This window comes from Cyrtonyx montezumae, unplaced genomic scaffold (assembly GCF_038088225.1).
Source record: "Cyrtonyx montezumae isolate F1298 unplaced genomic scaffold, pur_monq_1.0 scaffold_19, whole genome shotgun sequence".
Taxonomy (NCBI): Eukaryota; Metazoa; Chordata; class Aves; order Galliformes; family Odontophoridae; genus Cyrtonyx; species Cyrtonyx montezumae.
Window position 1 is genome coordinate 7,681,483 of NW_027071925.1, and position 15,866 is coordinate 7,697,348.

Consider the following 15,866-nt stretch of genomic DNA (forward strand, 5'->3'; position numbering starts at 1 on the left):
TCCCTTACAGGGATGGGACGCAGGAAGCAGCTGAAGCCTCAGAAAGCTGTGTCCTGCAGCTCCTGAGGTGCTCCTGCCTCTTCTCTCCCCTCTGGGACATCACTAAGTCCCCAGGAGGGAAAGTGATGAAGCCGGCAGGAGTTGGAAGGCTCTTCTCAGGCAGGCCAGCAGTCTGCACACCCAGAGTGCAGGGCTGTAACACATATCCAGGCTTCTGTGAAAGGTCAGACTGAGCAGCAGGGCTGATAGCAGGCTCAGCCCCAGTCAAACCTTCCCTCCTCGATCACAGAAACCTGTAACGCAGATACTGCACTTGCCGTGCTCAGTGCCCTTCTGCAACTCCAAACACAACCCTGGCTTGAAGGTCTCTATTTGCAAACATAGAGGACCAGCGGTTCCTAAATTGCAGGCAAACGTTTGACTTCTCTTGGTCCAACTCAAAGAATATCCTGCATGAACCCCACCCCTCTGCCCAACAACTCAGGCCCTTAATGCCTAGATAGTTTTCTTTCAGGCCTTATCACAGATAAAATATGGCCCCTTTTTTGTTGAAGGAGTAGGACTTGCCAAATATTTACCAACTCTTTCAGCAGGCTGAAAATGTCACTCTTGCAGTGTAATAAACTTCCCCAGAAAGGCCCTGATAAATAGAGAGCCTTGCTGTACTGCCCAGAACTAGTTTATTGTGGCTTAAGTATTGCCAAGTCTGACGGATGAAGAAAGCACATTTGTACACACAGAAACATTAGCAAGAGAGAGGCATGAAGTTTAGAGGTGAAAATAAAACAAAGCCCCATTATTAACTGGGGTGTGGGGGGGAAATAATAGAGACTGCATCCCAGACAGCAAAGCACGTTATTGAAAGCTCCAGAGCTAAAAGCAGTAATTTAAGAGCTTGTCCACAACTTGCAGCAGAAGCTCCAACCATCTTATTTAGCATGTGGAAAGTGCTGAAGCGTGGCCTACCCCCAGCTCAGCCTTCGGAGCAATATTATGTAAAATAAAATATTTTTGCTTTGTAATCTGACCCACAAAAAGTCATCTGGGGCACGAGCAAACACTCTCCTCCAGCCTGAACTTGGATTCAGAATGTTTAAACTCAACAGTGTAAAACAGATGCTGAGAAGTACGTCGGTGTGGCACACAACAGAAGTTAGGGAGCACTTATCAGCGAGGCACTGACAGTGCTAACAGTGCAAACGAATGGAGACAAAATACATTTTTAGCATCAGAAAAGCCATCATCTGAGTTCTGTCAGCAGCGAACAACTGCATCCACGTCAGCTCAAATGGGTGAACGCTGCCTGGACAAAAACGTGTCCTTTCACCTTGGCAAACGCCATTACAAAAATAAAAGATTTGCAGAAGCGACTGAGGAGGCAGGAGCTCAAATGAGGAGATCTAACACAACCTGATGTTGGCAAGATGCTGAGCTCTACGAGCACCAAGCTTTGAATGAAGGACCCAGACCAAAAGACAGCAGCTCCTGTAATGCTGTGCTGCACAGGGCTCTGGGGGCCGAACTCTGCTGGAGTTGCTTAAATGCAGGAAGAAAACAATTACTGCTGGGAAAAAAAAAAATTAAAAAATCCAGATTATGCTAAATCTGGCAAAAGCTAAACCCAGCAGTTTACCCGGCTTTACAAAGCAAACCACAATTAAGAGAGTCTCCTATGAAAGAGAAAAGCCTGGTTCAGCCCACCAGCTCCACGAGCACAACACGAAGCACTGCAGCAGCAGTCGCTGCTCAGCGATACCTGAGAAGCTGCACCAGAAGTTGCAAGGAGAGTGCTAAAGAGGCACAGAACCCGACCCCCCGCTCCCCCCTTTCACACCATCAGGTTTTAATGTTAATGATATGGCTCTGCATGCTTCAAGTATTTTTACACTATGCTTGCCGTCCCGTAGCTCCTCTTGTTCCAGGGGCGGATGATTAGAATCAGATTTCTGTGATTTCACTGCAGATTAATTTCGTTAAGAGCTGAAGCTCTGCAGGGAGGAAGGGCTCCGAGCAGGCCAGCAGAGCGCTCCCGAGCAGCGTCCTCTCCAAAAAGGGTAACAGTATTTCTTCCTTTACTCCATACTTTCACATACTTTTCCTTTTTGTGGCTGCTAGGCAGAGTTCTCCGGAAAAAAAATAAAGGGGCGTAAAGGGAAAAGAAACGTGCAAAACCAAATTCCTCCAAATTCTGGGCTCAGAGAAAGCTCCCAAGCAGCACCAATGGGTTTCTAAGGAGGGTGGGCCCAACGCAGCCCGGCTCCCCGTGCCCACAGCCAACAAAGCACCGTGCACAGAACAACTCCTGGACACACACACGTCAGAGGGATGGCTATTAATACACACTGTGCTGCGCTGAGCACGAGTGCTGGGTACAGAGGATTGAGTGAAGGAGAAAAAGAATTAAGCAGTGGCCTGTAATACCATTCACAAATTGTTCCTGACTGTAAAACACACAGTGAATATCTTTATGGTAAAGCGTACACAACGTGGCACTGAAAACGGGTTTTGTTTGCAAAACCCTCACGGGGTTTGAGCATAAAAGTTTTGTGGAGCATGTAGGTGCCCGTGCGCACACCGAGCACAGTGCTACAGCAAAAAATAACTCAATCTGAAACCTTCCTGTGTGTTTTCTGAGCCACCCCATTTTCCATTCGCTTCTATAGAACGTGGCCATGAGAACACTGTGGCCCGTTGGCCTTTCTCCTTATTCTAGATCACTGTTCCCAATTCGACAAGAGAGAAGGAAAGACATCAATCACAAGCAAAAAACGATGAGGAGCCGCAAAATAATTATCACCTAAAAACCTAAAACGTAACGTAGCACAGTCCAGAAGGAAGAGATAAATGCATCTAAATGACAAACAGCCATCTCCACGCACGGCGTGACAGTGTACCGTGCCCAAAGAGGGGCACAAACCAACGTGCACAATCAGAATCAGATAAGAGGAGCATCCGAAGGGTGAGGGGGAAAAGCACTGACAGAAACACGAGAAGCAGCGGGGGCCGGGGCCGCTCGCTGCAAGTGCGACCGGGTCTGTGAAAAAGGGGAAAAAAAGGAAAAAAAAGAAAACGAAGAGAGGCAATCAAAAAGAAAACACATGCGTTTTCTGAAAGCGAAAGCGGCGAGGAAGGCCGCACGCCCGCAGGAGCGGCCCCGCACCGACGGCACCGACGGCACCGACCCGACGCGCGCGGCCGCGGCCCTCCCGGCGCTGTCGGGGACGCGACGCACTTACGCTTCGCGGAGGACCGGCTCTGTCCGCTCGCTACGGCCCTCGGGAGCCGGGAAGGGGAAGGCAGCGGCCGGATGCCCCGAGCCGGGCCGGGCAGCGCCGCGTCCCGGGGGCGGCGGCCCCAACCGCTCCGTCTTCGCCCGCTGCGAGCCCGGCAGGTCCTGGGAGCCGAGAACTGGGACTTTGTAGGCCAGTTGAAGACACGAACCTCTCATCTCGCCCGCAAAGACCCAGCCCTCAGCTCGCCCGATCGGGCGCGGATCGCGATTTTTTATTTTTAAATTAAACTATTCTTTTAATTGAACTCCCTTCCCCGGCCGGTGCCTATCGCGAGCGCTGAGTCCCGGCCCCCGCCCCACGGCCACGGGGGGACACCGCCGGCAGCGACCGCCGCCCCGCACCGCCCCCTCCCCCATCGCCGGCGCCCCGCAGCCCGGGCCGGGCCCGCAGCGCAGTGACTCGGCACCGCAGAGCCCGATCCGGATCCCGAGGGAACTTCGTGCGCGGAGAGCGAAAACGCCGTGCGCTCCCAACAGCCGAAAGAGCCCGAGCCCTCCCCTGGCCGTGGGAACGGGCTCGGGGGGGGGGGGGTGGGACGGGACCCCCGCGGCCTCCTCCCTTCCCGGGGCCGCCGGTCCGCGGGATGACGCCCGGGAAGGGCCCGGGCTCGGCTCGAGTCCGTGCGGAGAAGCGGTGGATGACCGCGGGCCCCCGACCGCGCCTCCCCGGCCGCTCGCGGGCGGATATTTAAACCGGTATCGATCACACCGAGATTTTTTTTTTCCTCCCTTCCTCTTTGCCCTTGCAAAAGGCAAAAGAAACAAATAATAAAATTCGTTGCCACCAGGGACGTTGCAACATTTCTGTCGGCTTTTCAAACGCTGCGCTTGCCCCAGCGTGCTTTCAAAGTCCCAACGCGACACGCAGAAGTAGGGCAAAGAAGAGAGAGAGAAAAAAAGAAGAAAAATAAAATAATAATATAAAAAAAAATAACAGCCCAAAGCAGCCATTTAAAAAGAAAAAAATAATAATAACAACAACGACGAAACACCCAAAATCACCAAACCAGAAGGAGGCGAGCCGCTCCGTGCGGCAGGACGGCGCAGTCCCGACGCGGCGGAGTTTCCGTCCGGCTGCACACGCATCCCTCGAAAGTTTGCTCCACGTGTTGCGGCCGCGTCCCGGGAGGGTCGGCCCGGCCCGGCCCGGCCCCGCACACCGCGGCGGTACACGGCCCCGCTCCGCCGCTCCCGCGCCGTTTAAGGAAGCGGGCAGTCCCCACCCCTGCGCCGGGCAGCTCCCGCTGCAACCCGGCTCGGCGAATTTGGAGGCTCTCCCAGGCTGCCCCTCTCCACCCCCTGCCCTCCCCGCCGCTCCGCCGGCCCATCCGGGCCCGCACACGGCAGGAAGCGTCCCGCAGCCGCCCCGCGCTCCTCCCGGCGGTGGCCGTGCCGAGCCGTGCCGTGCCGAGCCGTGCCGTGCCGTGCCGACCTGCGCGCCCCGCGGCCCACAGAGGGCGGAGGGCTCCCCCTGGCGGCCGCTCGCTGCCCGGAGCCTCCTCCGAGCTCAGCTCGGAGACGGGGAGGACACCCCGAGGGAAACCTCACCGAGGGCCGGCAGCACCTCCTCCTCCTCCTCCTCGCACGTCCCGAGTGCAGCGCCCGCTCTGTGCATCCCGTCCGTGTCACGGTGTGCGCAGCCTGCCCCTCCTTCCCTCACGTGTCCTCCCTGGGTAGACACGGCAATGGCAGAGGACATCCCCTGCCCTCACAGTCGTCCAGGACCTTTTCACTTGCATACGGTACGGCTGAGTGGTGTGTCTGCACCACTGGGACAATCTGTGCGCAAAGCACAGCTGGACCACACGCACAACCTTTAGGGGTAAGGCCCCCGGGAAGCCACGGTCACACGTATTAAAAAGTGCTCTAAGAAAGTACTACAAGGCCTGCAGTAACACCAAGTTGTGACAGACAAGTCACAAGGGTCACCTGAAACACCACAAGAAAAGAGAACGTCCTTCCTTCCCTCATAATGATCTCAAAGTGCTCCTCTGCATGACCTCCCCTGCTTTGCGTTGTTGAGCTTAAAGACATTTTGAGACGACACCTTTACATGCTTTGGGTGCAGACCCGCAGGAGAGCTCTCCCCGTGGCTCACAGGGGGCTGCTGGTCACCACACCTCCTGCTGGTCCAGTCAGAGCAGCACATCAGAGCCACAGGAAAAATAAGGAATAGCTTGAAAGGTTTTGTCCTACAAAGACAGAAGACATCACTTACTATTTCTGCGAGGCGTCAGCAGTCACGGTGATGTTTGCTGAAGATCACAGCAGGAACAGCTACATCGAGTTGAGCAGCACAGCCACAAAAATGCAGACTAGAATGAGCTCACGTAAGAGAATGGGAATCCCAGTGCACAAGAATGCTTTCATCATCTCTTCAGTACCTGGTGGGAAAACATCAGCTGACTAAGAAGCTCCAGGAGCTAGAGCTAACAAAAATCACAGCCAGCACCCAGAGCACTCATCAGTCAAACATTCTGGTTCAGCAGAACACAAATGTGCATCCCTGGTGTCTGTACAGGTCTTCTTCCTGTGCCTACACCGTTGCCATGTACGACAGCCACGTGTATGCAGCCTGCACTGGAAACCTTCATGCACTCAGAACTTTGGCACCAGCATCATTACAGCTCAGGCAAGTGACCACCTGGCTCGTGTGGACAGGATGGGATGAAGAGGACTTGAACGGGTCTGTACTGTAAGTGCTGCATTCAACCAATGCTGCAAAGTCATCCTTTGCACAGAAGGAAGTGTTCCTTGGCCAGAAGCCTGATGAACATTTAGAGCCAAGGAACATGTTGTTTGAAACCAATCGTAGAACGCAAAGTGAATTATGGAAAAAAAAAAAGGTTTGAAAGAGAGAAGTTGTATGAGGACTTCGGAAATAAAATTTACTAAAGGAAAGTACAGAAATGATGAATTTTGTGATCACTCGGAATAATGACGAGGAATTTGTTCTACAGCAGTGCTCGGGGAGTACTGGCAGAACAAAGGCTTCAAAAGCTGCGTAAAGGATATAACCTCTCCTCTTGTGAAGGGCAGAAATCGTTCAGACTTAAAGAGAGAAGTCATCAACAGCTTTTAGAAATGAAGAGCTTGATACTGTCGCAGAGACTGCAAGTTACATCCACCAACAACTGATGTTCACTGCTTTTTACTACTCTTGCTCTTCAGCTGCATCAAAAAAACACTCCTAACAACACAGACCAACACCCAGCACAAAAAAAAAAAAAAAAATCATAGCAAGTACTGTACCTCCATGTACAGAAGGATGAGTGTGAGCCAGGGGACGGAGACATCTCTTCCCAGTTAAGTGGTGGCACACTCCTCAGCTGGTTTCCTGACCAACTGTTTGATTTGCTATTTTCAGCAGCCTCATACACGTTGCCTCTTGTCTTCATCTTGTCACCACCGGTCCTGGATGTCAAGCACGTCCTTCGAGATCAGGGGAAGACTTTCACACCACGCTTTGCCCAGCAGGAGGCCGCGTGCAGGGAGCCTGGTCCTGTGAGACTGCTCAGCTGTGCACAGCCCGCTCCACTTCCACAGGCAGCACCAGCAGTGCTTCGGTGGTAACTGGATCAGGAACATGGCACAGGTTTGCTTCTGGCAGGGGATACCTGCATCTCCTGCTGGCTGCTCCCTGCAGAACCCACGTGCTGGGAATGCACGACCACAGCCCCTGTCTGGATGAGAGGTGGGAGGAGGATTAGCCCCGCGTTCACTTCAGATGTAATCACAAGCATGTCGAGTTGTAAAGCATCACAACTTCCACAATGCTAAAAATAAATGCAAGCAGTTTGGTTGAAGCAGCTCGGCAGCTCAAGGGCTAACATATTTATAACATGAGACCAACAACAGCCCAGAACAGTAACTACGGAACAACAGACCCCAGTGCTTCTGGAAATAGCCCCGTTTGGAAAAAAGAAAACACTTCTACAGACCCATAACCCAGTAGCAGCTTCTGTATGGGTCCTCACAAAGGCTTGACCAAGAGGAAGGCTGGGGGGGCACCTCTGAAGCCAGGAGGGAACTGCTGTGATGTAAAGTGGGTGGGAGGTTGGGTTGCACATCACGGATGGGGACACAGGCCCTGGGGATGTAGCTTGGTCTCACTGAATGCGTGCATTAATCTGAGTTCTTCTTTCACAACTCTGCCTACGCTCACGCAATGCCTTTCTCTGCAAGCAGGGCCATTGATTTGTTAACTCTCCAGCACTAAGCAGCATGCGAGCACGCGTGGCCCACAGCCAGCAGCTTGGTATTTCAGCATCACCCCTTGTTGACAAAGACACTGGATCATCAAAGTAGTTGAACACAATCATCAGTGAGAGAAGTAACCAAGTCCGCTGCTGGCACAGGATGACACTTAGTGGCCTTCACCTGAAAACATTAATCCATACTGGAGACCCAGAATCAGCCCTTTTTGTTGTCGATGCTTTTTGGTTTTGTTTTTTTTTTTCCCAATCAGTACCAAACTTGTGATTTAAAATTCCTGACCCATTCCAACACAGCGTGCTGCAAGGAGCAGCCCTGACCCACGTACCCCTGCAGGAACACCAGCAGCCCACCCCACGTGGACACAGGGAAGCACAGCCCACCCGAGCTGCTTTCCATGAGCTCTGTTCAGCTCCACATTGCTGCAGAGCTCCGGCCTCAGCTCCAGGCCAGCCAGAGAACCCCTGGTCAGTTGTCAGTGCATGATGAATGCCCCACCAGAAATGGGGCCTTCATATTTAAAGCATGTGTGTCTGCAGGAGAGTGGAGAAAATCAAAGGACTAACGAGCTATGATTAAGCTCAGAAATAATGGTTTCCTGTTCAAACACAGAACTATGTCTCTTCTTAGTACAACTACCTCATCCCCAATTGTATCTATTAAAGACAATTACCACGGGAGACAGATATGCATAACCAGATGTGGAAACAACGGTTATGTTACGCACAGTGCCATGTGCAGTTTAAATTCCTTGTGGCTGAACACTTTACATATAAAAAAATAGTGTGTGTGTGTACAGAGAAGCAGCTGTCAATTGGGAAATCCCCTTAGCCCACTTTAATCCTTCATTCCACAATCCCCAGGGATTAAACGAAGGCACTAACATTATTTACCGTAACGCTCCCTCCACGGGGGGCTTCAGTCCATGAAATCCACTCCAGCATTTGCAAGTTTCAGTGGTGAAATATGCTGCAAGCGTTCTATATTTGGTAGCTCGCAAGTACTCTTTAAGTTGGGCTCAGAGTGATGAAAGGACAGGAGTCAGGAATTCGGCTGCAGCAGAGGCTCAGCGTGGGAGCTCACTTCTCCCTGCAGGGCTCTCCCAGGGGCACTGAGGCACTGCAGCGACTGCTCAGAAGGGACGGTGCTTGTGGGACTACACAGCGCGCTTCCAAAACTGAAGATGTTGCCATGGTACTAATCCTCCCACCATCTATATTCCCTGAAGGTACAAAATGAGGTTTTTGAACCCAGCTTCGCCAGTAAAGCCTCACTTGCCTTCTGCTTTCCTTTTCCTGTGATGCGACACGCGTTTGAATCCGGGTACGATACCCGTGAAGTGAGTGACAAGGATTCCACCACTTCACAGTCCTCACATCCCCAGTGATGCTGGGACAGTGTCAACTGCACAATGCCACCACGTTCCTGTGACCACTTGTGGCACAACTGATGGCTGTGGCACCCAACACTTGTGTACAGAAGGGCAGGCCGGGGCTCCCAGGAGCCCTCTGACAGACCTGCAGCCCTGGCTGGTGGTTCAATCCCATCCTTAAGCTTCCCAAACAAGTTCATTACAGCCACTTCCAAGACAGCAAACGCTGAGCCCTATCTTAGGCCGTCCTTGCCTTGAATTTGTATACAGTGTGAATTCTTTAGTTCAGCTGACTGTCTGAAGCCAGCACTCCTGTTCCAGTTCCAGCTGCCATCACTGATCCAGCAGCCCACAGCCACGCTGAGCATCACCCACAAGAAGCCACTCTGCTGCTACAGGGACAGGCTATGCTCCACGTCTCCCAGGCAGCAGAAAGCAGCGCAGACTTCAAAGGCAAAGGAGTTTGTTGCCAATTCTTTTTGCACGGCTGACACGATGCCTCAGGCTGTGTTCTGCGTCCTGGCCTTGTCACCACGATCCCCAGACCCGTGGAACTGTATTGTGCTGAACGCAAAGGAAATAATTTGCCATTCAAATATGAGGGCTAATAGTTTGGAAGCTACATTAATCCAAGGTCTGACTGCTCCCATGGCACTGCATTTGCAAACAGTCAATTTCATCAGCCCCAGTATAATTTTTTCCAGCCTACACCCAGCCACAGCAAAAACTGTACTCATGTCACCGGCCTTCATCCTGCAGTAATGTCATCTGGGGGTGCTCACAAAGACACAACTCTGGTGCACAAACCTTACAAGGCTGGGCTTTGGGCCCTCTGTTTCATGAAATTTACAGCCAGGAAAGTGAGTAAGCACCCGGGAGAGGCACAGGGCTTCTGTGACCAGCTGCTGAGGTTACACAGATGGGGATGCCATTCAGCACCATTTCTTCCACTTAAATTCAGTTCTCACAGGTTCCCTGGCTAAATCAGGGCCACAAACACTGCACTGGCAGCCAGTGCACTCCTCACTGTGGGAGTGAGGACTCCGGGTGCCACACAGCTCATTCACCAACCCAAGCTGCCACCACCACCACCCTACGCCTCACCTTGGTGGCTGCACACAGGTCTGGGCACAGCCACACCTCACCGTTAGCATCTAACTGTAGAAGGCAGCAGCATCCTCAGGACCAAACAAATGCCGTTCCCCAAACGGTTCCCAATGAAGGAACTATACAGCAGCTCCCCACACCTCCAGGGAAGGGGACACCATAACCCAGGCCCTCAAACACAGAGCGAGGAGACCCAGTTTGCCTTTCCCACAGCTGCCATAAAAGAGTTTTCAAAGGAAAAACAACACTGAGCAGCTCCTTATTTCCTACGCGCTGCCATTACTTTTTTACGTTATCGGATACTGCAGCATTCAGTGGATTGCTATTCACAAACACGTACCTGCTCCTCCCACAGCACAAATCAGCATTTCTGCTTCAGCCTTCGGCACGCAGACAAAAACATTTTTTATTCATCAGTGGTAAAAGGCTGCAGCCATTTGACTTTAAACACAGACATGCCTCTGGGCTCTCTTCCAGGAAGGCTGTGTCACCCAGGCTTTGGATCGATATGTTTGTCTGCAGAGTCACCCTTCTGATCCGTAATTTTTCATTCTGACACAAGAAATGCCTTTTGGTCAAACTTCAGCAGTCCATTAAATTCCAGGCATAACGGCAACGGGACCCGCAGCGCTGCGGCCGCGTGAAGATTCCCACAGTTTTGGGATTTATTTACTCAGGGGTTAATTTACTCAGCCACGCATTTGTGATTCAGACCACACTGCCAGCACTGTTCTGCCTCACCTGAGCCCACTGCCTTGCCCTGGTTGCTTGCTGCTGCCCCAGCATCCAGCTGTACCTTTATGGCATCCAACATTCCTAGTCTAACTGCAGGGAACATCCATACAGCTTCACCTGGCTCACAGGGAGCAGCTCCCCTTCCCTGCCAGCAGCACACATCCAGCACGCTGCTCTGCCCTCCAAGCTCAAGGCTCTGGGGCTGATTCCTGATTCACACACAGCTTCCCGTGTCACTACCACGCTGCTCTTCAGCTGAAGTCTGACCCACAGACACTCGTGGGAGCTGCAAAGCACTGTAAATGTTGTTATAATCCAAACAAAGAACGTTATGCTTTTAGTTCCCGTCCATGTCTTGCTCTCCTAAAGCCTGTGTTTTCTGTCAGCCTCTCAAGAGCACAAATCATACCCAGTCAGAAATGACCGCTGCTGTAAGTGATTCATTTTAACACTCTGTAAGAGGAATTGCAGAGGGGGGGTGAGGATGCCTGTGCTCTGAAGAGCTGGCCTGTGGACACAGGAGGTCAGGAAATTCTGACCCTAACACAGCTAAAGATTTCCAGCAGGAACACGTATTTTCAGCACCCTAATTGTAATGTGTTTTTATTAGGTAATGAAAAAGATCCTCACTTTAATCCTCATTTAATAGCATTATGTTCAGAGGGAGACTCCACAGTATTTATTTATTTTTATTTTTTTGGACAAAATCAAAGATCCTAGAGCGACTCAAATGAGGAATCTGAACATTTGGGTTTGTACGTGGTCAGGTTTTGTGTCCAAAGCAAACAAGGCTCCTCTGCCCACACCGCCCCTTGGCACAGCTGCCATCAGCATGTCACCGCCTGGTTAGAGCCCACTGACCCTCAGGACATTGATTACTAAATTAAAGCCCAAGTCAAAGTTCCTTCCCACGGCAGAAGAAGGGGATGGGGACGTGGGCAGCTCCCGTATTTCACTTGCACGCTGCACTTCGCTCCCTCACAAACTGATGCACGCTTTGCCAGCTCGAACAGATCTCTGCTCCTTTTCTGGGGTCCTGCAACAAAACCTGGCGCTCCCGCTCGCCTCCCGCGGCCCGGCCCCGCAACAAAAAGCGGCCGCGTTTCTCGGCCGTGCGCGGCTCCTCCACCGCGGGGCTCTACCGCGAGCAGGCACGGACGGGGTTCGAACCCGCGATCTTCGGTTTACGAGACCGACGCCTTACCACTTGGCCACCGCGCCTGACGGGCTAGCAGCAGCCGCGCGCACGCAGTGGAAGGCGGCGGCCTCCCGCCCCGCGGCGCGGCCCCGACCGCGGCCCGACCCAGCTCGGCCCGCTCCTCCCCCCCCCAGGCACAGCGGCCACGCGCGCCCACACAAACGGCCGAAACACGCGAGCCGCTCATCCTAAAGAACAGCCTTCCCAAGGACAACTCTCAGCTGCAGGCGTTAAAACAACACTCAGACGACACCAAAACGTCTCCAAGCAGTCGCCCGCCTCCAAGGCTCCCTTAATGCCACGACCGCTCGGGAAGCCAACAGCGCGGCGTCCTCCGGAGGGATGCGCTTCGGGGGAGGACCAGAAGCGCTCAGCGGAGCTCGGGACGTCGCGGGGCGCGTCCCGCACCCCACGCGGCTCCGCAGCGCCCCCTGGCGGCCCCGAGGCGCAGCTCCGGCCGCGTTTCGTCGCTGCGGGGCTGGAGCGGGGCTGAGCTCGGCCCTCGCGCGGTGCCGCTGCCCCCGGACTCCCGAACGAAGCTCTTCTGCTCTTCCGTTCGGAAGTCCGTGCTGTGCTTTGTCGGCCTCGCGTGACGCGCTGACGCCCGCTTCGCGCGGCTCTGTTGGCTGTGGTGCAAAGCGTAAGCGCATGAAGGTGTAAGCACGGCACCTACACACCAGTGCCACAGAGTTATCTCGAAGTCACCGTTAACCTAAATTCTTAATCATTACGCGCCCGGGACAACGGTCAAGATACGGTCCGTGCACTCCCGCCTCTCTCCTGCCTCCAGAGAGCAGAACCCACTGAGCAGGGGGAGTCCCCACCGCAGTGCGTGGCTCAGAGCAGGGCAACACAGCCCAGAGCCCGGTCCTCCACTCATGGCTTTGAGACTCAGCACTTATCAGAATGAGGTCAGTGCCCGCTGCCAGAGCTGGCCGGCGTGCTCCCAAGATGGATTTTCTCTCTGCAAAGTCTTTCCTTGCCACCATCCAAGTTCCCAGGAGTCCGAGCTCCTGCTGTCTAGTTCCTTCGGGGCTCCTTTTCCTCCTCCCTTTCCCCCAGAAGATAAGAGCACCACGGGGAGCTCTGAGCTCTCGACACAGAGCGGCAGCACTGGTTACAGCCGTTGCAGGCCGTGCGATGCGCAGTGCTGATGTGCACCGTCCTCGTGAGCAGTGTGTGTGTGTGAGTGAAGCAGGGCAGTCGCACGGCACGACAGCCAGAGCTGCTGCCGAGATTCTGGAGCAAAACCGCCTCACGCGGCTGAGCCTCGGCGGGGGAGGGGATCTGTAACCCCACGGAAGCGCCGTGAGGTGCGGGCATCGAGGGCGGGAACTTTCTCAAAAAGGAGAAAGTGAAAAGGTTACCTCAGCGCGCCGGCCCAGGGGCGCAGCGGGGAATCGTCCTGCTCCGTGGGGGAGGACGGGAGGGGTCCTCTCACGGCGGATCCCGCTCCCGGCCGAGGTTTCCCGCTCCCTCCCGCAGCTGTGAGCGCGGATCCCCGGCAGAGCCGCTCGTTAAGCACAGCGGTCAGCAATGAGCTTACTGCGGCCAGGTGATGGAGCCTGCCCCAGTCCCGCTAACAGCTGTGCATCGCGTGCGGCCACAGCCGCGACCCACGCGGCGCGATCAAACGGACAGCGCAGGGACAGACGGACCCGCGTCCTTCCCCCTTCCCCACCCCGCAGACGGCTCTGTAGCCGTGCGGGAAAAGCAAACTCTTTATTCACGCGTGTTCGTGCGGTATGGGTAGCTGGAAGGATGCACGTGAGCAAACACAGCTTTATTGTCCCCGTGAAACCCTTGAGGAGAACGCAGAGAAAATGGGGTAACGGCACAGCGCAGTAGTACTGACATCACTTCACAGGTGTTGGGAATTACAGAGCGAAGTGATAAGTAATCGTGGGCTGTTTTTGCTGGCTGCTTCCTTCTGTAGCACAGTGAGCCAGCTGGGTGAGAGGTTCGGCCCCTATCGCCTTCGTGCTTTGCAGATCCAGGCTCCTCCCTTCGGAAAAGCACTGAAATAAACCTCAGATGGGCAACGCGTTCAAAGGAGGCTGCTGTCCAATGCCCACGGCGAGGACAGATGGAAGCAAATAAAGTACAACCACGGAGGCAGGACCTCACCGGACAGCTGCGTGTTTATTGTTTCACCGAAACTGACAAGCAGATAGGATTGGTCTGATAGTGACACCGGGACAACAGAGCAGGGAGCGTGACACCGCCCAACGGGAGACCTGCCACTCGACACCACGTTTCTAGAACAAGACAAACAACTGCTAATTATATTCAACTTCATCGGCCGAGTAATTCAGAACATCACCTAGTGCTTCTAAAAAAACCTGTATAAAATGAGTATTTTTTACATCTCAGGCACATGAATACAAATCTGATCTATTTTGTATATACAGACATTTACATTATGTGAAAATCCGAGATGAAGATGAAAAAAAAAAAAAAAGCATTTATAAAAAGTACCCAAACCAGCAGATGAAATGTGAAAACCCAATGCATTCTCACAACAGAGAGGTAAAAGGCACAAGCACTAAAATGTATAACCATGCAAAAAAAATGTACGTACCATCTGTGCACCAAAGAAACGAACAGCTCCCACAGGTGATTCACAGTAATTCTGATACCACAGTACTTAAACATACTGTCAGTGCAACCTTTACTGTCCTGTAGCACACTGAAGGGTTCACATGATACGAAATTCTCCCTTCCCCTTCCAGTTTCTCCAAAGCCAGAGTAATTTAGCTAAGGATGAAGTATGAAATAAGATGGAGCTGATGCTGGGTAGTGTAACACGAGCACTGTTCCAGCGGTCTGGGTGGAAGAGTAACTGCAGCCCTTCTGCATCCGTTACTTACTGTGCACCCAGCACACATCTGACAGAGCAACCCCTGCCCTTCGGGGCACAGAGGGCTCTGCAGAAGTTTGCCAGAGTGAATTCCACTCTGCCAAGAGCGGCGATGTGAAAGCTGACAGCTCAAATGTCACAGTTGCACCACTAACAACACCTACGTAAGAAACAAACACAGATTCTAGGGGTAGGTAGCCAAAATATACCAAAGAAGTCCGAGTTGATTAATGTTTTCCTCACTAGACTAAAGTTAAAAACATTCTCTCCCTAATTATATGCTTCAATGTGTACTGCTCTCACAGTCAGACAAAATTTCAAGACTGAAGTTGATAAACCAAAGGGAAAAAAGAGAAACGTGTAAGGAAGGCAATGTAACACTGCCAGCTGGCTCTCCACTGTCACTACCTACCTGCAGGGACCTGACCTGCTGATGTCTCTGTCTGAACAGCCTGCTGCCATCATCTCTAAGTTATGCTTGCTAGGTTTGTGCCCTGCCAACAGCGTGCAGTCACAGCATGCCACTGGAGAGCTACACACAATCCAGGCAGAGCTTATAGGGATGGACTTCAGTCTCATTCAGAGTGAGGGTGAGGTGGTGGTCCCTCTGAGCCGCAGCAGTGGCTTCACCCTCCCCTGCAAATAAGGGCACAGTCCTTTGCTCCTCAGACAGCCTGTCACACCGAGGGGGTGAGAGCTGCCCAAGGAGCACAGGAATGAAGCCCACCCTCAAGGAGGTGCCAGCCAGCCTGCACGCAGCCTCTTCTGCCAACACCAATTCAGCACAAGGTCCCCTCCCACACAGATCACCACTGAAGTGCACAAATCACTGAGCTAGTCTGTGTGAAAGGTTCACACGGATTTTAACCCTCAGTAAAGCTCAACTTGGTCCCCCAGTGTTCAACCAGCAACTGCCCTATTTTGATACAGAAGACTGAATGGCCACAAATGAAATCTCAGGTGGAAAAAAAGCACATGAAACATTGCTCAGTGCTACGGGCAGCCAAGTGGGGACCCTTTGTGGGAGGCACCTGTTCTTCCTCTTTCATTTTTTATTCCTGTCCCTAAGCATCACAAAACTCTTCCC

At 53.0% G+C, this 15,866-nt stretch overlaps 1 protein-coding gene and 1 non-coding gene across 2 annotated transcripts in view; one reads left to right on the forward strand and one right to left on the reverse strand.

Annotated features, from left to right (window-relative positions):
* The first annotated feature begins 4,762 nt into the window (after window positions 1-4,762).
* Window positions 4,763-15,866, forward strand: part of TMEM100 (transmembrane protein 100) — a 369,211-nt gene continuing 358,107 nt past the window's right edge. The window contains exon 1 of the mRNA XM_065735572.1: window positions 4,763-4,773. The gene's annotated coding sequence lies outside the window, so the exon portion shown is untranslated. The remainder of the gene's footprint in view (window positions 4,774-15,866) is intronic.
* Window positions 11,871-11,942, reverse strand: TRNAT-CGU (transfer RNA threonine (anticodon CGU)). Its single transcript has one exon. It is a non-coding gene; the product is annotated as a tRNA-Thr (tRNA).